Here is a 26,209-nt window from a genome sequence, read left to right as displayed (position 1 = left end):
CCAGAACCATCCACATTTTATCCTAGACACCACCATTTTTCTCAATAAAATAAGGGATTTTGGGGTTATCCCCATGGTTGCTTTGATGATCTGTGCGGTGATCCCACATGGTGAGGGCCTGAGAGACATTAAGAATTTACTAACCCGTTCTGGTCTGTATGATGAAGGATTTATTGATTTTTGTGTACAATTATTGGATTTTGTTCTTTCAAATAATTATTTTATGTTTGATGGGGCTTATTATTTGCAGCTTTTGGGCTGCGCAATGGTCTCGGCGGTGGCCCCCGCCTATGCTAATAATTATATGTTTGACATTGTACATGAAATTTTCTTTGCTGATTCATCGATCTCGTCTAAAATGCTTTTTTATGCCAGATTTAGAGATGACGCATTTATAATTTGGTTGGATAGTGATTGTTCATTTATGAAGATTATCAATAATCACAATGAAACAACTTATCCAGTAAAATTTACTGTCAGAATGCACCAAGAGTGCATTGACTTTCTCGATGTTTTAATTACTAAGAAAGATCAAGTATTGAGTACTTCAGTGTACTTCATGCCTTCAGATCGGAACACCATGTTACATATGAATCGTTTTCACCCGAGGAACCTGAAATTGGGTTTACCTTATTCTCAAATGTTGAGAATAAGGAGGATCAATAGTGATAAACATAGTGCGAGTGTCCAAATTGATCATCTAATTGAGAGATTTTTTCAACGTGGCTATTGTCGTAACAGTTTGCTTGAAACTAAGAATAAAGTAATGGTATTAGATAGGCGGGATTTGCTTAAGAAAAGAACAGTCTACTAAGAGAAAAATTGTCCCATGGGTTAATCAGTTTAATGTTTTGTCACCAGTTATTAAAAAGTAGCTAAGAAACACTGGTCGATTTATAAAATCTGATGACTCTATGGCTTTATCTGACTGATATTATGCCCTGCTACTCTAGAGGGAGACATTTATGAGATTCTTGTAGAATCAGATATTACTAATCAGGGTACAGTGCCTGAAAAAAGTAATTTCTTATCTCATAGAAAAATGGGATGCTTCAGATGCTCCTGTGTTACCTGCAGGTATTTAATATCTGGGAATACCTTTAACCATCCCCGTACTGGGAAGAAATTTCTGATTCTGCATCATCTTACGTGCAACAGCGCATATGTTATTTATCAGATTGTATGCCTTTGTGGGTTATCTTATATTGGTAAGACCCAATGCAAATTTAAGTAACGCATGGCAATGTATCGCTCTAGTATCAGAGCAGCATTGTCATGTGGCACCAGTAAGCAGCCTGTAGCACGCCATTTTGCAGAATTCAGTCATACTTTGGCATGTTTACGTTATCGAATGATTGACCATATCCCCCAGCTTGTCAGAGGTGGCGATAGAAATCGCCTGCTGATGTAATGTGAGGCCAGGTGGATCCATCAGTTACATGTGATCTCACCTCGTGGCTTAAATGAATCTGCTTCTTTGTCCTGTTTCTGAATTGCCTATATTAATGCCTACATTAACGTTTTTGATAAGTTGTGCCTATTTCAACTTGGATCTTAAATATGTTTAGTCTTGTTTACCACCGTACTTGCATTGATGTTTGACCATATATATATTTTTTCTTGGAGGATTGACTCTTTTTTATATTTATTAGCATTAATATCTCTCCTATTAGGAAGAATTTGCTCACACATTGTATTGCAATCATTATGTTTAATTAATGCTTTTTATTATTATGTGTACTTATGTTATTCGATTTGTTTACAATAAACTATATACAGTAAAATTTATTGCTGTGATTGATATAGCGCATCCCTTTGTATTTTCTTATGTTTGACCATATGTATATTTGTCTCCAGCACCATCTGGTGTTTTTTTTCTTGGTAACCATGGTGATGGGCACAATGTTCTGACGATCACGCTTGGCGCGATGACATCATCAGTCACTGCCACCGGCCGGGTGCACGGTCCCGCTGTCAGCGTGGTTTTTACACAGGGTGCAGCATGTATTTAATGTGATGTTTTTTTAACAATATTGTAATCCAGAAGTTGGTATATAAAATACTGAAATGATGATTATTACACATTGGAGTTACTTGAATTTAATATTGAGAGTGCCACACCTTTGGATGTTTATATATATATATATATATATATATATAGCGTTCCCGCTAGGCTGTTCTAGCGGGGCGCGGCGCCCTGCCCTCCTCTGGAAGGCAAAAAGCGCCCTGCCCTCCAGAAGGAGGGCAAAAAGCGCCCTGCCTTAACAGCCTGCGGGAGTCGTCTTCACCTGCTGGTCGCAGTGTCCCACGGGTGAAGAAATGTGCGGTGACCCAGTCACCGCCGGAGAATAGACGCCGGGCGCATGCGCCCGGCATCTATTCTCCCTGTCTGCAGGGCTTGGGGGCTGCCCGGCATGTCCGTGAGTGCCGGGCACGCCCCCAAGAGTGACGAAAAGGGGACGCGTCTTATAGACACGCCCCCTTTTCGGTGACCACGCCCCCTTCTCGGTCACGAACGTGCCCTCTCTAGCTCCGGCGCCCTGCCTCACGCCGGAGCTAGAGTGAACACTATATATATATATATATATATATATATTTATATATATATATTTATATATATATATATTATACATACATACACACACACACACACACACACACACGACGGGTTGGGTATGAAACCCCAGCTGTCGGGGTGCTGCTGCTCAGAATACCGACAGCCAAAATCCCCGTCACCCATAGGAACAAACGTTAAGTGTTTTTTTTAACCCCATACCCCAACCCTCCCTCCCGGGTGACTAACCCTAACCTCCCCCCATCCTCAGTGCCTAAACCTAACCTTCCCCTCACCGCACCCTAATCCTAACACTCCCTCCCGGTACCTAACCCTCCCCCTAGTGCCTAACCCCGAACCCTAACCTCCCCCTAACACCCCGATACTTACCTTCGGGATGCCGACCTGTCAGAATTTTGACGCCGGTATTTAGACCGTCGGCATCCCGCACGCCAAAATGCTGACTTCATCCCGCTTAGGACAGTTATGCTTTATCTTGGATCATTGTGCAGAAACCAAGGTGCAAGCTTCTGACTTGCAGACTCCTATTTAATAAAAATGCTCTGTACAAACTGTTGGAGTGACTATGAATTTGGCATATCTGTTAAGGATTTTCAGTTTCTCCACTGTGTCAACTAGCGAGCCAGGTCACTCATGAGTATAATTCCTTCAGACTCGCCCAAGGACCGTTGTTAACCCTTACCACTCCGGACCTTGAAAAATAGATGTAATCGGAAATCAGTCTTATCATTACTTTTAATAAACTCCTAAATCCTCTAGGTTTTTTTTTTAGTAGAAGTGCAATGGAAAGTCAGCATATATATTTTTTATCTATTTTTTCTCTTTGCATTTACTCATACAGAGGACAGTACGTATACCTTCATACCTTGTAATATGAGATATATTTGTGTGCTTATCTGTCATTTCATGCCCCAACTAATTTCTCATTATTTTATTAATTGTTGTGCATATTAGGAATAATACTTTTAGTGTTACCAAGCACTGATTTAGATGATTTAGATTAGACAATGAGGAAGGCTGATGCAATGTTTAGCTATTACTGTGTACAGTGACAGCTTGGTAAAGAACCCAATGAAATGGTTACCTTGCTATACCTTTTGACTGTCATTTTTAGAAATGATTCTGCTTGCCATTATAATGTAACATAATGTAAAGAACAAAGTGTGAGGAAGGAAGTAGGACAGACTAGAAAATCTAGCAGATAAACTTATTACAATTATTTTAATAACCAATATAGGGCTTTTCTCATAATGTTATCAAAGTGTCATATGCAGAACCCCCATAAATCATTATGTATTTAAAGATTAATCACCCCACAACCTTTTACTTAGAAAGTCCTTGTAAAGGATGTAATGAATGATTCATTAAACACAAAACTGTCAGTGAGGCAGAATTATTGACAATTGAGGAGTTTGAAGGAAAAAGGATGTTTATTTTGCTGTCTACATTATTGATGTATCCACTGTTCTCCTGCTATTACCCTCATTTAACATGTTCTGAGACAAAAAAATAAACAATGACCAAGTTAGTCTTTGATTCTGAAATATCCCCACCCCCCTTTTCATTCTGTCTCCTTGGTAATTCCAATGATTTTCTATGAAAAGGAGATTAAAGAACGATCCAGGAACCTCTAGTAAACTTTTTTTAAAAAATGCGCTCCCCTTCATGATGCAGACATTGGGGTAAATCCAATTAGCCGTGAAGTGTGCGAGTTGCCGTTGCCACAGCGCTAAAACGCCGGCAATGGCTCCTTACCTCGCAGCTGCACTGAGCCCCCGAATTCGCACAGTTTTTCTCGCAGAGTTCATTGCCGCTAATTGGATTGACCACATTGTTAAATGTTTGGTGATTGCTTATAGTACAAGTATAAGTACTTTATTCTGCCATTCTGGAAGGTGGATGCAAAGGACGTAGTCGTGGCCCTTACAATCCCCATGGCTTCCTATTAAGTTTTTATTATTTTAAATGACTTCTCGCATCATTGCTTGAAAGGAGCCAGCCCTTACCACCCTGTCATGACCACTATAGACCTCATACCCATTGGTATTAATTTACTAGTGTCTTTTTCCCTACAAACCCATGATTACCCATTCCCTTTTTTTTAATTTTATTTGTAAATTTTACTTTTTCCTGCCCTCTCCAATCTCCTTACAATTCCCATAACTCCAGGCAATATCACAGCAATACATATTATTTACAGAAATTGCTCTTTGTTTTGCAGCCTGATTACAAAGTTACATGCTTCACATGGTATTGGATTATTTGGAAATATAATTATTGTAAAAAAAACAAAATAAAATAGACCCACAAACAAACTAAATGAACACTACTGAATGTGCCTGTTGCAGAGATTCCCAAACGCGGTCCTCAAGGTTCCCCAACAGTTCAGATTTTGGAGATATCCATGCTAATCACAGGTGACTTAATTAGTACCTCAGTCAATTTGATTTAACATTTGTTCTCAACCATGGCTATCTCTAAAACCTGAACTGTTTGGGGAGTCTGGAGGACCACCGCCTATTGTGTTATTTCCATATGTATATCATGCAAAGTGAGTGAGAAAGGGAGGAGTTAAAATAAAAGTTAAGTCCTATTCTAGCCATACAGCACCTAAATTCAGAGTAAAAATTCAGTCCAGGAGGAAATTCATTTGCATTACCCATCACCAGCCTAAACGCTCCAACACCACCACAACCCCCTCGGTAGACCAATACTGCCCGGACACTGTTATTATGCACAAAGAAATTACTGCAGCAAGAAAGTAGCATACTATGGATGTATGAGTGCATCTGTTCTCACTGGGTAATAGTGTGTCCTGCACACTTTGAATTTGGGAAAGAAACAGATGATCACATTTTTCTATGACCAAGGCCTGCATGTGTCCCACTAGATCACTATGAAGAGCAAGGCATGGCAGGCAGTAAGGAGATGTATAGGACACAGATATGTATATGACACATTTGGAACCGGTGATAAATCAGGATTGCTGTTCACTGCGGTCGGACAATGTGTGTGGTATTTAGCTGATTACTTTTATCTTATAGTTCAGCACAAATGCTGAATGCCAAATTCTGTCCAATTTGGCTGCACGTACAAGTACTGTATATGTAACTTAACCCTCCTATACACTTACCGCTAAAGACACTCATTATCTTCTATCCCACTACCTACACTTTTGCCCATACACAAATACAAACACTCAAACTATGCCCCCCACTGCCTACACTAACCCCCACCCCAATACACTTCTGTGTCCCTGCTCCCTACATTAATGCCCCATGCACAAACATATAAACACGCCGTTAAACCCAAACATCATGTGTACTTTAAAATTTTACACTGTTATTACCATAATCTCAGATAATAATCTGATGTTAAGATAATAATAGATTTATTAGACACAAATACTTCAAATGGAAATTCAATCTACGGTATATATATTTTTTTCTATAGTCATTATGCTGCCAAAAGTATGTGAAAATCCCTTCTAATTAATGTATCTGGCCCATTACTAATACAGAAGGTAAATAAAATTAAGCATATCTCCATGCCATCTCCATAGTCCAGCATTAGCCGTATGTAAGGGGCTGGGCCCTCCTCCTATTCTTGCCTTGCACTCTCCAAGTCACCAGTGCTCCTCTCCCGTTCAGCGACTCTGACACTCACCCATACGTTAGGTGCAGGATCATTGAGTATTGTATCAATTATTACCACGACATGCTGCTGCTAGCTTCACTGAGTTACACTAGCCTGTTCCCTGTTATGCCTCCTCTGCTGTCTGTGGTGTTATTGTAATGTTTGGACCTTATTCAATATTTATTCTGCAGTTAGTTCATTGTGTATTGTACTTATGCTCTGATATTGTTATTGGTAAATGTTTATATGTTACCTTGTATGGCACCGTGTACACTTTGTGCCTTGTAGAGAAGAGTTAATATTAATAATAATGGGTTGTACTGAAGCGCTTGGTGACTATCAACATAGCACTTACATAGGATGGCACTTTTCCAACAAGTCATCAGATTTTTGCTCTGTTAGTTCTGCTCCGGTCAGCTGTAAGTGCTGTTATTGTGTAGTGGAAACATCTGGGAGTAACAACTCCCCATCGCGAAGGCCCAGGCTGGGACTGTTGAGTGCTGAAGCGTGTTACCTGCCTTTGAAAGCAAAATATGCACAAGAACTGCTCATTGGGAGCTTCATGAATTTGGGTTTCCATGGCGAAATAGTAGCACAAAACCCACAGATTTCCATGTGCAATGACAGACGTCAGCTGGAGAGGTGTAAAGCAGACCGCCATTGGACTCTAGAGCACTGGAAATATGTTCTCTTGGGTGACAAATCACACGTCACCATCTGTCAGTCTGACGTTTCAATCTGGGCTTTCTTTCGGACAGAATTAATAGAGCCAACTATAATGTTTTATGGAGAAGGCATAATGGTCATGGCCTGTTTTAATACTACAGTAATATAATGACATTCTATAGAATGATGTGCTCCTTACTTTTTGGTAACAGTTTGGGGAAGGCCCTTTCCTGTTAAAGCATGTCAATGCCCTGTGCTCAAACCATGGTTCATCAAAAACTGGTTTGCTAAGATTTGCATGAAAGATCTTGACTGATCTGCAGGGAGCCCTGGTCTTAACTTTAATTAATGCCGTTGGGATAAATTGTTATTCCAGCCAGGCCTTGATCATCCAACATCCGTTCCAGACATCACTAAAGGCCTAATTCTGAATTGGGAGTAAAGCAATAAAGAGAAAATAACTGTGCACCTGAACAAACTATGTTGCAATGCAAGGGGTGCAAATACATTTATTATTTTGCATGCAGGATAAATACTATCTGCTTTTGCATGTAGCCTACAAACCAGGGACGTGCGATGAGGTCAATGGCTGGAGATGCACTGGCTAGTATCAGAACGATGTCGTTCTGGGTACACATTGTGTAGTGTGTTCCCAGCTTTACAAAAAAGGTGCCAGTCCCTGCATAGTGACAAGGTGCCAGCTACTGGTGTCTGCAGGGAAACACCTTATCCTGTTACACAGTGATTTTACAAGCGCCCAGACAGTGTCCTGTTGTCCACTGCAGACCCTCCTCACCTTTTTCTCCTTTGTGTATGTCTGCATATTCCAATTACCTTCCCTCCTCTGCTGAGCTCTGATGCCCGAGTACTTCATTGACTGGTCACCTGATCGTCAGAGGTGTCTATCAGAGCTCAAGGCATGCCCCCTCACGGTGAGGCCTTCCTCCATTAGCTCTTTTTTTCTGTGTTTTATTGGCTGCTTTGTGGCCCAGCCCTCAGCAGGGTCTGAGCTATCCATATATTTCCAGGGAGTGCTGCAATTTTTATCAGAATAATACAAACAAGATACTTATAAGTTATAAATATCATCTTTGTATTCTAATAATTTATATAGTCAAAACTCTGCAGTCTGACAGGGAGTATGATGGTAGGCAGAGCCTACCCTGACTGCATGTCCCTGCCACAAAACAAACCACTTTTATAGTTTGATATTGCAATTTCAGTTTGTACACACCCCTCCCAATCTGAATCTCTCTGTACATTCTAAATGTGCCCCACCTGCAGTGCAACATGGATTTGACATAAAGGTGCAAAGTTACTTCCTCTTTTTTTGTGTGAGAGAAGACAAATCGTAAACTCCAATAGTTTCATTGTGGTCTGTGATTGGTACTTCTGTGCACACCCCTCCTCTTATTTGGCCAGGACTGTGAGAAGTACCAATGAAACCTTGTGATAAATAGCTGCACGTAGCAACTCCTGTGGAGCTTCACTCATTGAGGTAAATTCAGTTAGACTCGAGGGGGGCGTGTTGCCTCTGTAACAGCTTGGAGATGCCGCCAATGGCCACGCAACTCTGCTCTCTCGCGGCCTTGTCTCACCCCGGACTCTTGGATTTTTGTCTGCAGCCCAATGGGGCTGCAAGCAATAATCAGTGAGTCAGGCGGTACCGTATGTGTGGCATAACCGCACTGAGTCGCGGTCGAGAGTAAGTAATTTTTAATTGTATTGACCCCTTACTGTATTCTGCAAACGGTAAAGGCAAAAGTAGATTTCATTTTTGTTTTTCTTAATGTTCAAGCATGCTGACAAAATGGTTGTAACATTTGGTCACAGTGATTATGAACATATCAACAATGGAAACATAACAGTGTTAATGTGTTGATAGAATGTTTCTCTGACAATACAAGGATGTTTTCTGTTTAACCTTAGCATAAAAAGGTATAGGTAGTATTTTGCATCAAAAATAGAAACTGTTGCTGCAAATGCCCCTACATTCATAATTTTCTGCAAGGGATGTGACGGCCAGAGGGTGCGAGCAGAAATGAGCAATAACTGCTGGTTTGGGCTGCTCACGGGTTGGTTACGGGTCTCTAGTTCAGTGTCGGACTGGACCATGACGGGTCCACAGGGGAACGCAATAATAGAGGCCCGCAAAGGGGTGTGGCCAGTCACTGGAAGGGGTATGGCCAACTATACTGGGAAAAAATATTAGTGTAATTTATATATACTACTGTGCATGGCAGTCAGATATGTGGGCAATGGAGGTAGTGGTGGGCATGGAGGGGTCATGACATACCTCCCAACATTACCCTCTCCAGGAGGGACAAAATGCTCTGTTCCTGGACTACCCTCTTAATATATGTGCTGTACAGACGGCACAGAGGTAGTGTTTGGTATGGAAGGGTCAAGGGAGTAGTGCAGAATGGTATTAATGACTATGCAGGGGTCAGAGAGGCAGTGCAGATAGGTAGTTGCGAGTATGGATGGGTCAATGGGGTAGTGCAATGAGATAGTGTTTGGTAAGGAGGGGTCATTGGGGTTAATGCCGATAGGTAGTGGTGAGTATGGAGGGGTCAGGGTGGCAGTGCAGAAAGATAGCGTTTGGTAAAGAGGAGTCGGGGGGTAGTGCAGAGTGGTAGTGGTGAGTATGCAGGGGTCAGGCCATTAGTGCAGAGAGGTAGTGTTTGGTAAGGAGGGGTCAGGGGGTAGTGCAGATAGGTAGTAGTGAGTATGCTGGGGTAAGGGAGGTAGTGCAGAAAGAGAGTGTTTGGTAAGGAGGGGTCGGGGTAGTGCAGATAGGTAGTGGTGAGCTGCCCAGTAACCCTTGCAATGCTGGTCAACTGAGGGTAAATGAGACCACTACACATATACTAACGTTATACCACACTGTAGTGGCCCTGATATTATACCCTACTGTAGTACCCAGACTTTATGCCACAATGTAGTAGTGCCAACATATTATGCCACACTGTAGTGTCCCTATATTATACCACGCTGTAGTGCCCAAACATGCCACACTGTTGAGCCCACACACATTATGCCACACTGTTGAGCCCACATACATTATGCTACACTGTTGAGCCCACACACAAGCTACACTGTAGAGCCCACACACATTATATCACACTGTAGTGCCCACATACTTCATACAACACTGTAGTGCCCACATACTTCATACAACACTGTAGTGCCCACATACTTCATACAACACTGTAGTGCCCACACATCCCCACAGTGTACTCACCATGAGCCTCAGCAGCCGGCAGAGCAGCAGTCACAGGCAGCTTCAATGATTCACACCCATGAGGCTGCTGCTGATCTTCACAGGTCAGAGAGGAGCATGTGATTGGCTCCTCCAATCAGAGCTCAGCACATGCTCCTCTGACCCCTCTGCAGAGACTACTGGAATTTATTACCCAGTAGTGCACTGCTGGCTGCATTGTGGTCCTGTCCTGTGTGTGTAGCTGCCGGCCATCACAGTCAGTCACAGCCTTGATGACTGCCCAGCAGGCAGTTACACTGCAGCCTGCCATACCGAACGGCACTGTAGGCCCCGTCCTCCCGCGATAGACGGCGTGGCAACAAATCACTGGGGTCCACTGTGAATTTTACCAAATCCCCGGTGTACCAGTCCAAGCCTGCTCTAGTTGAATAGCTCTAAGAACTTTACTTTGGAGAAAAGACCGGACTTCACAACCCACAGCCCATGTGTCTAGATGTTATCAGGGATATTCCTCCTGTGTGTTATGAATCACACTGGTAACACCATAACAATCCTCTAGAACCAGAATTAATTGCTTCACCTGTAACTGCTGCCTTTCCCTTAAAGCCAAATATTATTATTATTATTTTTTTATTTAAGTGTTCCGCAGTGCTGTACAAAGTACATAAACAAATAGGTTAACCAATGACTTACAGTACAGTACAATACAATACAGGACGAGGACAAAGATAATATATATTGCTACATTAGCGACCATAACACCCAGATAAGAAACAGAGCATAAGCAACCAAGTGTTAGGTGCCCTAGTGGGGAGTAAGAAGTAGATGAAAGTAAAGTAAGGGAAGCACAAGAGGGTAGAGGGCCCTGCTCGTAGGAGCTTACATTCTAAAGGGGAGGGGCAGACAAACAGGTGTGACACAGATGGGATAGACAGGGAGGAAGGAGCATGTATCAGCAAGTTTAAGAAGAGAGCTGGAAGGCTTTGATGAAGTAGTGGGTCTTGAGAGTCTGTTTTAAGGATTGTAGAGAGGTGGAGAGTCAGATGGGAAGAGGGAGAGAGTTCCAAAGGTGTGGAGCAGAGTGGGCAAATCTTGGAGGCGGGAGTGGGAGGAAGTAATCATTTGGCATGAGATGCAGCGTGCATTTGTTGAACGAAGAGGGCGGACAGGAGAGTCATGGGAGGAGGAGGTGGAGAGCTGGGGGACTGGTGGGATATGATGTCCTGACGTGTGGAATCAATTTTAGATGTAAAGTAGGTAGCAAAGTCAAGGACAGAGAGTGAGGAGGGGAGGCAAGAAGGGAGTGGGCAGAGGAGGCAGTTGAAGGTGGTGAAGAGACTGGGGATTTGAGGACTGGGAGGAGCATACAGATATGCATACTGGTACTTGTAATGGCTTATCAAGTGTTAGTATGATTACCATAGGATATATGGCGCACACAAATCGGATATACTGAAACAAATAGAAAGAACCAACAACAAAGTTAAATCTAAATTTCGCAAATGAGAATAAAAGGAAAAACTCTGACAAGGTTATTCAACAGTATCATAGACACAGTTATGATCGGTATACTATAGTAAGGAAACCCCCACCACTGCCAAGTGATGACAACTGAAATACCCAGACAAATACTGCAAACAATTAGAAATTCTAAAGTAACAGAAACTTATCTAAAGTTCTGATATGGCAGAAGAATTATCCGGAACACTCAAGGGTCAGCCCAGGCTGCACAAGATCAGAGACAAGGAACAAGTCAAAATCAAATACCAGGAATTCACAGAACACAGCTTCCAGCATCAATCAAGAGCACGGCTATAACCTTCTGTGCAGGAAACTAGAACTGACACAAGTAAGATACTAAGCAATTTATTTATTATCAGTTCTTTTTATATAGCGCACACATAATCTGCAGCACTTTACAGAGAATATTTGGCCATTCACATGAGTCCCCGGCCTAGTGGAGTTTACAATCTATATTCCCTACCACATCTACATGCACACGAACATACTTACACACTAGGTTTAATTTTTGTTGGGAGCCATCTAACCTACCAGTTTATATTTATTATTATTATTATTATTATTATCCTTTATTTATATGGCGCCACAAGGGTTCCGCAGCGCCTTAAAAAGTACAGAAACAAATGACCACACAAGACAACAATTATTAACAGTACAGACAATGCAGGACAAGGACATGATTTATAAACAATGCTGCATAACACCTAAATAAGCAGCAGGGTGTCAGTAATCAGTTTTAGGTGCCATTGTAAATGAAAGTAAAAGTAAGGCAAGAAGAAGCACGTGAGGAAAGAGGGCCCTGCTCTTGAGAGCTTACATTCTGAGGAATATAATAATAATATTTGGAGTTTGAGAGGAAACCAGAGCACATGGAGCGAACCCATGCAAGCACAGAGAGCAGGGGCGGATTGGGAATTTAAAGTGGCCCTGGAAAAAAAATGTGGAAAAGGCCCTATGCGCGTGCGTGCCCGGAAAATTGGGTGGGGGCCTAATTACAAGGGGTGTGGCCTAATGAGAAATAACATGCCCACAAGCCACTCCCCCATTTTTTCATGCTTGGGGCATGCCCACAGCTCCAGGAGATGATAGCCATGCCCCCAATCCCTCTCTCCATTGAATAAGCACAGAAAGCATGTGAATGAGTATTTTCTTACCTATATGATTTCTCTGCAATCGGGAACCTCTGAAGAAATTGATCCTTCTAGGACAGGCAGTTTCTTGAGTCGGTGATCAGTATTCATGCTGAGATCACATGGTCCGGAAGCCGCCTGTTTGTGTAGCAAGAAAGCCAATGTCATCATCATGCAACTGAGGTTTAACCAAATAATACATAGTAACAGATGTTTTGGGGCTGGACAAAATGGGAGTTTCCTATATTGAACAATTTAATATTAATAAAATATATTTGCTCATTTGGTTCTATTTGCATTAGAATATAGTTTCATTAAAATTGTTATTTACTGAAGATCACTGTGCCCCAGTGTTTTCTTCTAATAGTACCAGCAGTCCTACCATCCTATATGTGTGTCTCCAGCACCATCTCCTTGGTATGTCTCCAGCCTATCCCCTCTCATGTGTTTCTTCAGCGCCTCTCCAGTGCCACCCCCAATTCTCTCTGGCACCAACCGCCGTGTCTCCCCACAGTGCCATCCTCCTGTGTCTCCCAGGCGCCATCATCCTGCATATCCTCAGTGGAGTCTTCCTGCCCTAGCACAGAATAGCCCCCCTTTCTCACACACAGATCATCTCCCCTTAGCACAGAATACCCCCCTCTGCACAGATCATTATCTCCCCTGCCACTAGTATAGCAAACCCCCTCTCCCACCAGACAGATCTCCCTCGCCCCTAATATAGAAGACACCCGTACCCACAGACAGATCATCATCTCCCCCACCCCTAATATAGCAGAGCTTCCCTCCCCATAGACAGATCATTTCCCTCACCCCAAGTAAGGCAGACCCCCGTTCCCACAGACAGATCATCATCTCCTCCCACCCCTAGTATAGCAGAGCCCCTCTCCCCACAGACAGATCATCATCTCCCCCACGCTAGAGTAGCATAGTCCCCTCCCCACAGACAGATTAATTCCCCTAGTATAGCAGACCCCCCCACAGAAATATCATCTCCTCTTAGAACAAAATGAGCCCACCCCACAGACAGATCAAGACCATCTCCCACTCCTGCAGATCTCCCCTGCAGTTCTCATCCGGAGTCTCTCCAGACTGGCAGACTCCATCTCCCAGCAGCCCCATTGCCCTGCACTACACTGCTGCGGGTAGCCAGATTGTCTAGTCTCCGCTCTGCCCTCTCCCCAAGCTGTGAAATTAAACTTAACACTTCACAGCCTGGGGAGGGAAGAGTAGAGAGGAGATGATCGGGCTAAAACCCCTGTTGTAACTTGCCTCCAACTGCCGCTGTCATCCGTGGGACGCACCATTTCTCTTCTTCTTGACTCCTCTGCGGTGTGTAATGCCGCTGGCATGCCAGGCGAGGCTTAAATAGGCTGCCTCTGGCCTCTCTTCTCGCAAGAGAGGCTAAGGCGCAGCCAGACAGAACTGACAGGCAGCCGAGTGCCTGTGAAAAAAAACAAGTCAGTACAGGAGCCGGTGGCGGCGGGTGACGCAAATAAGGGGGCGGGGCCACAGGTAGCAAGCAGCCCCACAGACCAATTGGCCCACCAGGAATATTCCCGCTGAAAGTAATGGCCAATCCGCCCCTGACAGGGAGAATATACAAACTATACACAGTTAGGGCTGTAGTGGGATCAAACCCATCATCTCAGTGCTGTGAGGCAATATTGCTAACCAGTACACAGTCTGTGCTTTAAAGGCTGAGTTAAGGCTGTGGCAATTCTGCAATTTGCAGATGATTGTATAAACAAATCTGCAATGTATGGGCTTCACAGATCGCAGATTGCAACCAAAAAGTGATTGGAATTGTTAAATCAGATTGTCCAACATATTGGATTTCACAGATGGATTGGGGCTGTAGTTTGCTAGTGTATGGACATAATCAGCAGATTTGCAGACAGTTACTAGTAAAATGATGGGCCTTTCAAGATTGGCAGATCTGTGTTTGCTGAAAATGATCTGCAAATCATTGAAAAAGATCTGTAATGTATGGGCGCAGATTGCTAGATTGGAAAATCCTAAATTCGGGCAATAAATCTTCAAATTGTTCAATTGTGGTTTTCAGATTGCTGATGTATGGGGGTGTTAATCAATTAAGTGAATCCTGAATTCCATCCAACTGCTAATGCATAATCCGCAGCACATGAGCAACAGCTCAAGGAAGAGAAGCAACCAGTGGATCATCGGCAACCTTTGAAAGGTGCCTAACTTGCACTTACACCAATCAATAAAGTCCATAGCTGAGTTCAACTCATTCTAAAACTGACCATAAACTAGATCAACTTTCATACAACTAGTTAGTTGGAATGAAAGTCTGGTAAATGTATGGAAGTAAATGACAATTGGCCATTTGCTCCCATACCCCGGAAAATGGAAAAAGTCAGACAAATTTTTTAAATCAAAGAAAAAATTAACTGTTTTCATCTGTTTTCTGGCTGATTGTCATTTACTTCCTTACATTTATTAATCCCAACCAACTAGTTGGGTGAAAGTCGGTCTAGTGTATGGCCAGCTTAACAGTTCTCTCAATATCCTACTTTCAAGGGCCTGATACTTTGGCAAATGAACTGTAAACAACAGCTATGTTGTAACATAAACAATGTCACAATTAATAAAGCTATTGATACGATTTTTCCTTCTAAACTACAGTACCAGTCAAAAGTTTGGACACACCTTCTCATTCAATGGTTTTTGTTTATATAAATTATTTTCAACCTGCGATTCCGGGTTTCATCAAGAGCAGTGTTTAATAACTTTAGTGGGTTTCAATTTTTATTTCTTTGTGAAAAGAATCCAGCATCTTAGTAGATTTCTCCGCACCTAGTTGCACTTTAGAGATATTTTTCCACGGTGTATGATGGTGATTTTTACAGTAGAGATTATGAAGGTCGACTGGTTTAACAATTGTTATTAACCCCCAATTTTTATTTCTTTAGGCGAAGAGGGTAAATATCTACATAATATTATGTCTATAAGTGTATGCGCTTCGTGACCAACTAATCTTTAATTTGCTGACATTGTTAGGCTTTTTAATCTGTACATCCATTTGTTCACCTAATATTTACTGATTATACTGGGGATATCTTTTGAAAGTTTGAAATCTTTGAATATTGTTTATTATTATGATGTCTGATCTGGTGCATGCCATTTGAGATCATTTTTATATTTAAAGGCCTAGTTATCCCAAGTGAAAGCTTCAATTACATTCATATTGCTTAACTCTCTCCACTATTTTACTAAATAAATAATTGCCTAAAATGTTACTTGTGTGTTTGTATACAAACCATAATTGATTTAGATGTATCCCTACTCTACTAAATTACATTTGTTGCTTAGTAGCCCATGTCAGTGGCGTAACAATAAATTTTGCTCCCCCATACCAAAAAAGTTTCAGGTGCCCCCCCAAAAGAAAAACAAACACAGCCAACAACGACATTTAAGGTGTGTGGTTTCATGATACAGTAAAGTGCCTTACACATAATGACACAAAGTAATGCCCTTATAACAAATTATGCCACACCGTAATGCCCTTATTTCACATTATGCCACACCGTAATGCCATACAGCACGATATGCCACACAGTAATGCCCCTTACACATTATGTCCCTTATAATACATAATGCCACACAGTAATGCTCCTAATAGCACATTGTGCACACAGTAATGCCCATTACACATTATGCCACACAGTAATGCCCATTACATCTCACCCTGACAGATCTACTTCACCAACCCTACTCACCGCTCCTGCCAGTCTGTCACCTCAGCTCAAAACAGGTTGCACAGTTTTTATGTCCACGCAGAACCAGATTATTGGGAACATAGTTTATAACCTGTAAACTGCATGTATAAAGTTAGTGCCCCTTATACAGTGCCCCCTGTAGTTGTGCCCCTTATACAGTGCCCCCTTTAGTTGTGCCCCGTATGCAATGCCCCCTGTACTAGTGCCCCTTATGCAATGCCCCCTGTAGTAGTGCCCATTATGCAGGGACCCCTCTGTGCCGCTTATGCAGTGCCCCCTGTAGTTGTGCCCCCTGTAGTTGTGCCCCTTCAATAAGTACCCCTGTAGTTGTGCCTCCTTCAAGTAGTGCCTCCTATAGTTGTGCCCCCTGTAGCTGTGCTCCTTCGAGTAGTGCCTCCTTCAAGTAGTGCCCCCTGTAGTTGTGCCTCTTCAAGTAGTGCATCATGTTGTGTTGCCCTCTCCAGTAGTCGTGCCCCCCCACATCTATCGCCCACCCGTACTTACCTGACTCTGCGCGGCTGTCAACCGGCTATCTCTCCACCTGCAGTGCTGACTGGATCTATATTGATCCAGCAGACGCGGCCGCTCAGGTTCCTCACGTCGCGGGTGACGTCGCCCCCGTGCACCGCATTAATGGGAACGCTGGCCTCTGAAGTGATCGGAGGTTTCTTTAGTCTCCGATCACTTCAGAGGCCAGTGCCCAGTGTTGCAGTGGTGAAACTACGGCCCCTGGCACCCAAAAGCCACCGGGGGGATGCGGGGGCAGTAGTTACGCCACTGGCCCATGTCAATAACAAAGGCTGCAAATTCTAACTGTTTGGTTTATTTATTTCTGACGTGTTTTGAAGATACAGCATAGGAATCAATTATCCATAAACCTTTATAGAGAGAATAAAAAAAAACTTTTGCTGCTAGGTGGTGATATCCTACCGACATGATCACTGAACACTTTCTCCCACCACAACTGTGGGGATCTCTGCTAAACAATTTAATGTCCATAATGACAGTGTGGGAAATGACTCAATCATTCTTGTATATAATGTAATATTTTTGTGTTCTAAACCAAGTAAAGAAAGGGTAGTTGGAAAACAGTCCCAAAATTGCAGACAATAGATGCCGGACCTGTATAATGCATTTATTTTAAGTGTGTTTTAAATCCAATTTATTTTCATAGTTAATGGGATTTTTAGTTTTTGCTTGCAAATGTATCAAAAAGTATAAATTTTGGCAAGCTACTGAAAGGTGAATAAAACGTTAATACTAAGAAGAAATCGAAATTTCCATTAAACAGAAGTCCAGCTAGTCCCCTGGGCCTGACTGTTTTACCGCCGAACATTATAAAAAAATTCATGGGACATCTAGTCCCCCACCTGCACTCCCTTTTTAATGATGTTCTACTCCCTCCCTACGGAAATGCTTGAAGCAAAGATCATCGTGTTACCTAAGGAGGGTAAGGACCCGCACAATTGTGCTAGTTATAGGCCTCCCTTCTCAACCTAGATGTTAAAATCTATGCCAAAATTTTGGCTAACAGGCTTAACCAGGTCCTTCCCTACTTGGTCCACTATAATCAGGTTGGCTTTGTGCGGGCTGTCAGGCACAGGATAATACCCATAGGACCATCCATATCATCAACTAAAGGAGATCTCCAGCTGTTATCCTTTCTCTCAATGATGAAAAATAATTTGATAGGATCTTCTGGAGCTTTATGTCTCAAACTCTACAATCATTTGGGATATCGGGTGACCTCCTGTCTGGTGTCATGGCCCTATATTCTAGCACCTCCGCTACAGTCTCCATCCACAATGTCCCATTCAACTGTTTCCCTATCTTAAATGGCACCAGGCAGGGCTGCCCATTTTCCCCTTTGATCTTCTCCCCGGTGATAGAACCTCTAGCCTCCCTCATCCAGCTGAACCCTAGCATCAATGGAGTGCAGGTTGAGAATACCTCTTTTAGAATTGCCCTTTTTGCTGACGACATTTTGCTTACGCTCACTCAACCTCTGATCTCTTTGCTCAACCTTTATAATCTATTGGACCGCTATGGTGTACTCTCCGGATATAAAATAAACTACTCTAATTCGGAGGCCATGCTCCTCCACATCCCGCACCGGGACGCTGAACCCCTTAAATCCTCCTACAACTTTATGTGGCAACACAAAAAATCAAATATCTTGGGATCTTCCTGACATCACAATATGATTTATTATACCATGAGAATTTTCCACAGCTTTTTATGAAGCTTCAAGCGAATCTGGACTCCTGAAAACTACTTATAATATTGTGGCTGGGCAGGATCATTGCAGTCCAGATGAATATTTTCCCTAAATGGTTCTACCTCTTCCAGACCCTCCTACTAGCAGTTCCCCATGCCCTCCACCATAACCTTCAGAAATCTATCAACCGTTTTATTTGGAATGGCAGATCCCGCAATTAAAAAGCCTATCTCCAGGGAAAGTAGAGGACTCCCTGATTTTAAGCCCTACTACTTGGCCTCACACTTTTCCCAAATTGTTTCCTTCTACCCCCTTTGGAACGACTTCCTGGCTTGATATTGAATCCAACTATATCAACTGTGGGGTCTACAAAGGAAACACTGTCCTCCCTCCAACCATTAAATTCCATCTACACATATGGACTTTATACTCATTTAAATTTGCTATTACCTCCCCTATATCCCCTCTTACCCCCATATGGCATAATCCCAATTTCCCCCCAGGTTTGCATGCGGTCCACATGAAGTCGTGGATAACAGCATCCCTTAAATTTTCTGCTGATTTTAGCTCAGAGGGGATCTGGCTTTCTCACTCAGACCTACAATTGCAATCTCCAGCCAACCCCGAAATCCCTTTGATTTAGCAGAACTTTTTCGGCTCCTTACCACAGGCCCCACTTCTCCACGACCTCACCCCATTTGAAGGACTCTGTAAACATTGCCGATGTCTAAATGGATGATCTATCAAATCTACAGCATTCTCATCGATGCTGCTCTCCCTAATAAAAATCCCCATGTTCCTCCTAGGAGATAAACCTCGGCCCCCTCACCTGACGAGGAGGCTTGGGACGACATGAGACTGGCAATTGCTAAAACCTCTATCTGTACTCGCCTTAAAGAAACCTCTTACAAATTATTCTACCACTGGTACTATACCCCAGTACGACTTTCCCATATGTTCCCCTCTGCATCACCCCTCTGTTAGAGAAACTGTGGCCTTCTGGGTACCGTAGCCCATATCTGGTGGACCTGCCCAGTCCTCAAACCTTTTTGGACCTCAGTTCATTTTATATTGAATAATATATTTGAGGCCATGATTGTGAAGGACCCATGGACCTTCCTTTTAAGTTATTCCCCTCGATCTTAGTAAGCACTCTGTTAATTGTTATCCCATATCTTCGTCGCTCTCTGCCCTAAAGTCACAAATCCAGCATACAGTGGAGATGGAAAATATCGCCTACTATCTCCACGATACAGGCCATATGTTGTTTTTCAAGTATGGACTCCAAGGCTTTCGTACGATAGTACTTTTCCACCTTTGATCTCCACACTCACTACCCATGTTTGACTCATGCGTGGTGGATGGGCCTTCTCCCCTTGTTCTCCAAGTGACACATCTTTCCTTCCAAAGCATCCTGCCCAGCATCTGGTATTCTTTATGGTACCTTCAATCCCTTAGTAGTCCTGTTTGCCACCCCTACACCTTCACCCCACCCCCCACCTTCACCCCCACACTTCTCTACCAACCCCTTTATATGCATTTTTTCTGTTCAACTATTTTATTTACAAAACAGCTTATTTTTAATGCTTATTAAACTTATGTCTTCTCATGTTTGTTTTGGTGAGCTTTCTAAATACAGAATTAAAGAAAAAAAAAACCGATAATACTAAATGTGAACTTTTTTCTTTTCTTTTTTTTACGTATTTGTTTTTTTTTTTAGTACACAAATTCAAAATTTATATATTACAGGTTGAGTCTCCCATATCCAAAATGCTTGGGACCAGGGGTATTTTGGATAACGGAATATTCCGTATTTTGGAATATTTGCATATCATAATGAAATATCTTGGGAATGGGACCCCAATATACACACAGAATGCATTTATGTTTCATATACACCTTATACACAACCTGCAGGTAATTTTATTCTCTATTTTCAATAATTTTGTGGCTCAAGCAAAGTTTGTGTACAGAAATGAAATTAATTTATGTTTCAAATACACCTTATACACACAGCCTGAAGGTAATTTTATACAATATTTTTAATAATTTGTGCCTTAGACAAAGTTTGTGTAGATTAAACTATCAAAAATCAAAGGTTTCATTATCTCAGTCATGCCAAAATGATCCGTGTTTTGGAATATTTGGATATGGGAGACTCAACCTGTACTATCTTTGGTCAGTTAGTTATTAGCAGGTGCAATGTATAATGTACCTTAGTGCTTTAACAGCCAACAATTGATACTAAAATTTTTGTTTTTAAGTACAAATTATTAGAAAGGCAAACAATAAAAGTTACTAGTAATACATACACACAATATCTATTCATCTAGATGAGTATAGATTGCTCACAAAGTACATATATGAAACTACAATCCCAGGTATCCCAGGGGAAAGGAGTCCATTATATTCCACTAATATAAATTTAGAGAGTATCAGAAAGTATTGTTTTCCCCTGCATTATTGATTTAGAAGTATAGGTTTCTTTGAAAGCCAACCATGCAGTATATTTACATCTCCATCTATGGGTGTGTTTCTCTATAATCCATATTATTTCAATCTGTTAAAAACAATTATTTATAGTACCTCAGTTTTAATGGTGATATAGGGGGGAATTAAACTAGCCGCAGTAATTTACCGCAGGCTAATTGATCCCCTGGGGCTATCCAATTCGCCCAGTAGTCAACCCACAGCACTGCACTTAACGCATATTTATTTTCGGGTTTGAGCAGACCTGACCCGAAAATATATACGTGATAATTAGCCTGTTATCGGGTGCAAAAAGTGAGGCAACACATAGGTCCGGGAACTTTTCCCGGATTCTATTTGTTAACATCCGATAACAGATCATTTATCGTGCAAGGAAAAAGGTCTGTAATTGAATAGCCCTGTGTGTTATTGCCACCATTTTTCGCCCCTGATAAATTATCGGGGCTAATTGAATTTCCCTCCATAGACTTAAGTGCTGCTATAAAAGCGTTTTAATGGAATTAGACTGGATATTTTGTTATCGGGAGACCAGTGATCTGATTTGAACACTTGAAAGCGTTATGAAAGGAGGACAAGACAAGGCACCGTTGAAGTTGTTATAGAAATCCAGCTATATTCCATGTTAATTTGTATTTTCTGGAAGCCCCACGTTCTGATACCTTTATCCTTACCCATAGTTGGGCCATTTTAGTTAAGTATCTGCTGGAGGAACCCTGCAGCCATCCAGTTCAGCAGTCAAGCAGTGACTTCCAACTTTAATGGCAGAAAAAATAAAAATAAATCTACGCCAACAAATTACTAAGGACTTTGTCTATGATGTATATGTTGAACATAAATTTTAAAATGCTCCCACGGTTCCAGAGGGAATTCCCGAAGCAACTTCCAAATGTGAACTTTGCAACTTGCACAGATCCAGAGCAGAAATGTACAAACTACAACACCCCCATTTGTAAGACCTTTAGAAGAAAGTCAGAATTAACTCGGTGTTCACTGGGCATGTCGAGCTGTTTCTGATTTGCTGATAGCTGTTTTTACATTTAAGGGGTGTACCCTGTTTTTCTTTGTTGTAGCTGCTCTCACTGTTAATATAGGAAGCAAAGACTGGTTGTGAGACATAGCCCCCGACCCTGTTGTTTATTAGGAAGCCGCTCCCCAGCACACATGATATTGCACAGATGATACAGCATCTTCCTTTTCATACCCACTGTGTTTCGTATAGTACATCTAACATCTTCATATTGAGACTACCTTCTGGGCTCTCCTGCCCTTTGTAAATATAGTATTTGAATTGCCTGTTTCCAAGAACCTCTTTCCCAACTGAATGTGCACTTGAAAGACCCAAGTATATTTGCCTCTAACTATACTTAGACATCTTAGTGATGAAGGCAGACTATTTGCAATCTTCACTTATATCTAGTACATTATTAACAGTGTTCAGCAGATGTTTACTAATTGTTTTTTTTTATTTTTAAATAGTTAATATAATTACTCTCTCTAACCATGTGAGCTAAGATTATAAAATGTGTGGGTATTTCCTTTAAGATCTTTGATTTTTAATGAACACCAGTTATAGAAAGGAACAATCTTCTATATATTGCAGTAAATTGTTACTATTATGAAGTTTAAATATTTACATCCAAACTAAAATATATTGCCCTATCTATACATGTTCTACTTTTAACCTAAAAATGTAATCTCATATTTATGTCTTATTTTCATTTTTCTTTTAATTTCACATACATATTGGTTTTATTCTATTTGGTTTAGCATTACAAAGGCTAGTGCCACATTTGGGAGGGGGAGGCGTAGGGGGGGTACGGACATTGAGCACAAGCATGATTCTTGCATAAAGAAGCTTTACAGGCCTGCACAGAAATGTGTCACTCAAGCAGTGATAAGTCTTATAAAAGCAATGAGCAACTACATAAAGGGCTGTGAATATTTCCAAAGAACACTCCTCTCTAAACAGTGGCTATAAAAAGTCTACACAACCTTGCAGAAATTGCATGTTTTTGTGTAGCATAGCAGTGGGGTTACTTTGGCCAAGGTGCTTGAAGGCAGTATCAATGAATTCGCCTCCAGATCATCTGACTACGCCTGTCCCCTTTCCCTTCCCCCTTTTAAAGGAAATCTTGCTAGAGGGGGTTGGATTGCATTGTGTAATCGGCTAAGGTTCTTTAAAGCTGCCTGTTTTAATTCCACTGGTATAAAACAAAATGGCATTTCTGGAGTCCTATCCGGAACTATCTCTGCACACCTGGGCCTGAGAACTATAATTAGGTTTAGTACACAACTTCTTACAAAACTGTCCAACTTAAAAATAAATGTGTGTGTGTGTGTGTGTATGTATGTATATGTATATATATATATATGTGTATGTATATATATATATATATATATATATATATAAAATACGTGTGTGTGTGTGTGTGTTGCTGTCCTGCAGGCTGGGTATCCTGGCTGAGCATGGAGGGATTTGTAGTTCCAGGACATCTAGAGCTTAGCAGGGCATTTTGGAACAGCCACCCCCATGTACCCTTTGCTGTTGTAGCTCTGTGTAGAGAATTAGGCCGGGCAGTTCCTGCCACTAGATGACAGCATACTGCATTAGGGATGGACATTTGAAGCCCACCATTAAATGATGACTGGGCTTCCACCATTGAAACTTACAATGCAATGGTAACCAACCATCGCATCAAAAGATTTCGATGGTAAAAGCTGTTTATTTGATTCCCCACCACCGTGGTTGGCAAGGGGTGGGACCAGGGGTAGGGGGGTGACTAGGGGTGGGATCAGGGGTGTGACTAGGGGCGGGATCGGGGCGGACCCATGCCAAAGCAAAAACAAACATGCATACTGTCACTGTGACTATATTCTCTATGTAGCAGTGCTGCTGCCGCGCTGTGCTACGGGGGACTGGACAGCATGTATACAGTACACTACTAGCAATACATAGTAACAGATTTATACAATGACAGTCCGGCTCCAGTCCAGCATGCCCGGCACAGGTGGCGGTGAAGTTGCTTACTGCTGAAGTGAGTCAGTCCAGTCAGTGTATTATATTACATCCAGCTGAGCTAAGCAGCGATGACTTGGAGGACAGAGAGACACTGCCACTGCTCCGCTGGTTCTCTGTCCAGGCTGACACAGGGCCCAATTCAGACCCGCTCGTTAACAAGCGATCGCTCGGTGCGTGACGTAGCATGTGTATGCAAATATGCAGTCTCAGAGGCACTCGCTGTACAAACATGCAGACGCCCATCTGCTACTAAAGTCAACCCACTTCACTCTACCAGCGAACGGTGAGATGCCGCTACATAAGGGGAACATCGGTACCATCGTGCACCATAGGACCCAGTCGCACTGCTAAGGTAGACTTGAGGCTACCGCAAGCACTGCGAATGCTGCTGACTTTAATCCAGCCCTGTAATATGAATGCTGATGATGCGTGTTAATTATGAAACGGCGTTCAGACGCTCTGACACGTCTGCGTTCACATAACCACTCCCCCGTCAACACCCCTTAACGGCATCGAATGTCACTCAAACTTGCGGGCCTTTGGTGTGCTACGAGCGATCGCTTCCCGAATGCTGTGATAGGTTTGTGCACACACGCACTGAGTACTTTACGCATGCGGAGTACTTAAACATCGGCGGCCTGTGAGAGAACGCCCGCTTGCGGCTGGGTCTGAATCGCCCCCACAGTGCAGCTAGAAAACAAGACACCATCGGAACACCATCAAATAATTACCATTCAATGGTAGTAAACATCGGTAGGCCACCATCGAATGTTATAAAAACTACCATCAGAGCAAAAACATTGTTGTCTGATGTCCATCCCTATATTGCAGTATGGGTATGCTGGGAAGTAGATAGGACGCCAGATAGGAGGAAAAACACCAATTGTACGAAGATTAAACTTGGCATATCAGTCTACGCTGTTCATACATTGTCAGATAAAATTATGTCAGACAAACAGATATTTTATCTGAAAGCCTGAAACCAGCAGATATTATGGCCATACACTCTGAGATATTATACTAGAAATAAAGCAATAATCTAATCTGAAGGAATTCTCATAGAGAAAGAAACGCGTTAAGTGTGTCCCTGTCTCCAGCTTATACATCTGATGCCGCAAGGAAAACTTTGTGCACTGTCCTAATTACAACTTGACATCCTACCAGTGAAGTCTGAATTCCGGACTGAGTTGCTTTGTCTGTCTGCCCTGCCCCTGCCCCCCTTCCGGGTGTTGTCTGGAGCCCGGGACGGGAGAGCAGTCAGCCGAGTGTGAGCTGCCGGGCTGTTCTCATTGATCGTGAAGCGGCCTAAACAAGCAGCGTCCAATGGACCCTTGTGGCTAGCCGATGTGCGGCGGACATGCAGCTACGGGATTTAACTGACTGAGGAGGCCACTACGGAGCCTGTCAATTGATGCCATACCCTCATCAGGTGAGCGGACTGTTATACACCCCAGCTCATCTATAGCCAGCCATTGCGGCTAATATTATAGTCCTGCACTTCAGCCCTTTATATATATATCCACAACTGGAGGATCACAGAGTGCCTCATAGCACGAATACATGACTATTGTTACTGGAGCAACTTGGCCATTCAGGGTTAAGGAGAGTACACTGCAGTTTTCCCTAAAGAGCCATCAGGGGTGCACCCCGAGTGACTACCTTGTATGATTGGAATGTTACCTTGATTCATTCATTTTTCCTTGATACATCAGCATATAGGAAACGAAATAGACTCTAGCGTCAATTAGAGACCCTTTTTTCATTCCCAACTTCTATGGATGATACAACAATATTGTGCAACTATCATGTAAGTGAAATAAGGTTTAAGATCTTAATTCCATTGTAATATATTAATTGGTTGTTTTAGTGATTTGTACAATTTATTTTTATTATATATTGTCAATAATGAAAATATGAAGGAAATAGTCCGGCACTCCACCTTTATAAACAGATTTTTCTAACTACTGCAATTCCCGGAGTGCCGCTGT

The 26,209-nt window shown here is 42.3% G+C and overlaps 2 protein-coding genes across 4 annotated transcripts in view; one reads left to right on the top strand and one right to left on the bottom strand.

Moving 5' to 3' along the window:
- The window catches only part of AVEN (apoptosis and caspase activation inhibitor), a 584,468-nt gene that overhangs the window by 86,775 nt on the left and 471,484 nt on the right, over positions 1–26,209 (top strand). The window lies entirely within an intron of this gene.
- CHRM5 (cholinergic receptor muscarinic 5) overlaps positions 1–26,209 on the bottom strand; it is a 246,500-nt gene that overhangs the window by 107,836 nt on the left and 112,455 nt on the right. For 2 of the 3 annotated variants that reach the window (XM_088456514.1, XM_088456512.1), the window contains one exon: positions 12,776–12,889. The exons of the other annotated variant lie outside the window; for it this stretch is intronic. The gene's annotated coding sequence lies outside the window, so the exon portion shown is untranslated. The remainder of the gene's footprint in view (positions 1–12,775; positions 12,890–26,209) is intronic. 3 annotated transcript variants of the gene reach the window in all.

The sequence above is a fragment of the Taudactylus pleione genome, unplaced genomic scaffold, assembly GCF_031769625.1.
Source record: "Taudactylus pleione unplaced genomic scaffold, aTauple2 ptg000707l, whole genome shotgun sequence".
In the NCBI taxonomy this organism is placed as follows: Eukaryota; Metazoa; Chordata; class Amphibia; order Anura; family Myobatrachidae; genus Taudactylus; species Taudactylus pleione.
This window is presented reverse-complemented; position numbering and strand designations above follow the sequence as displayed.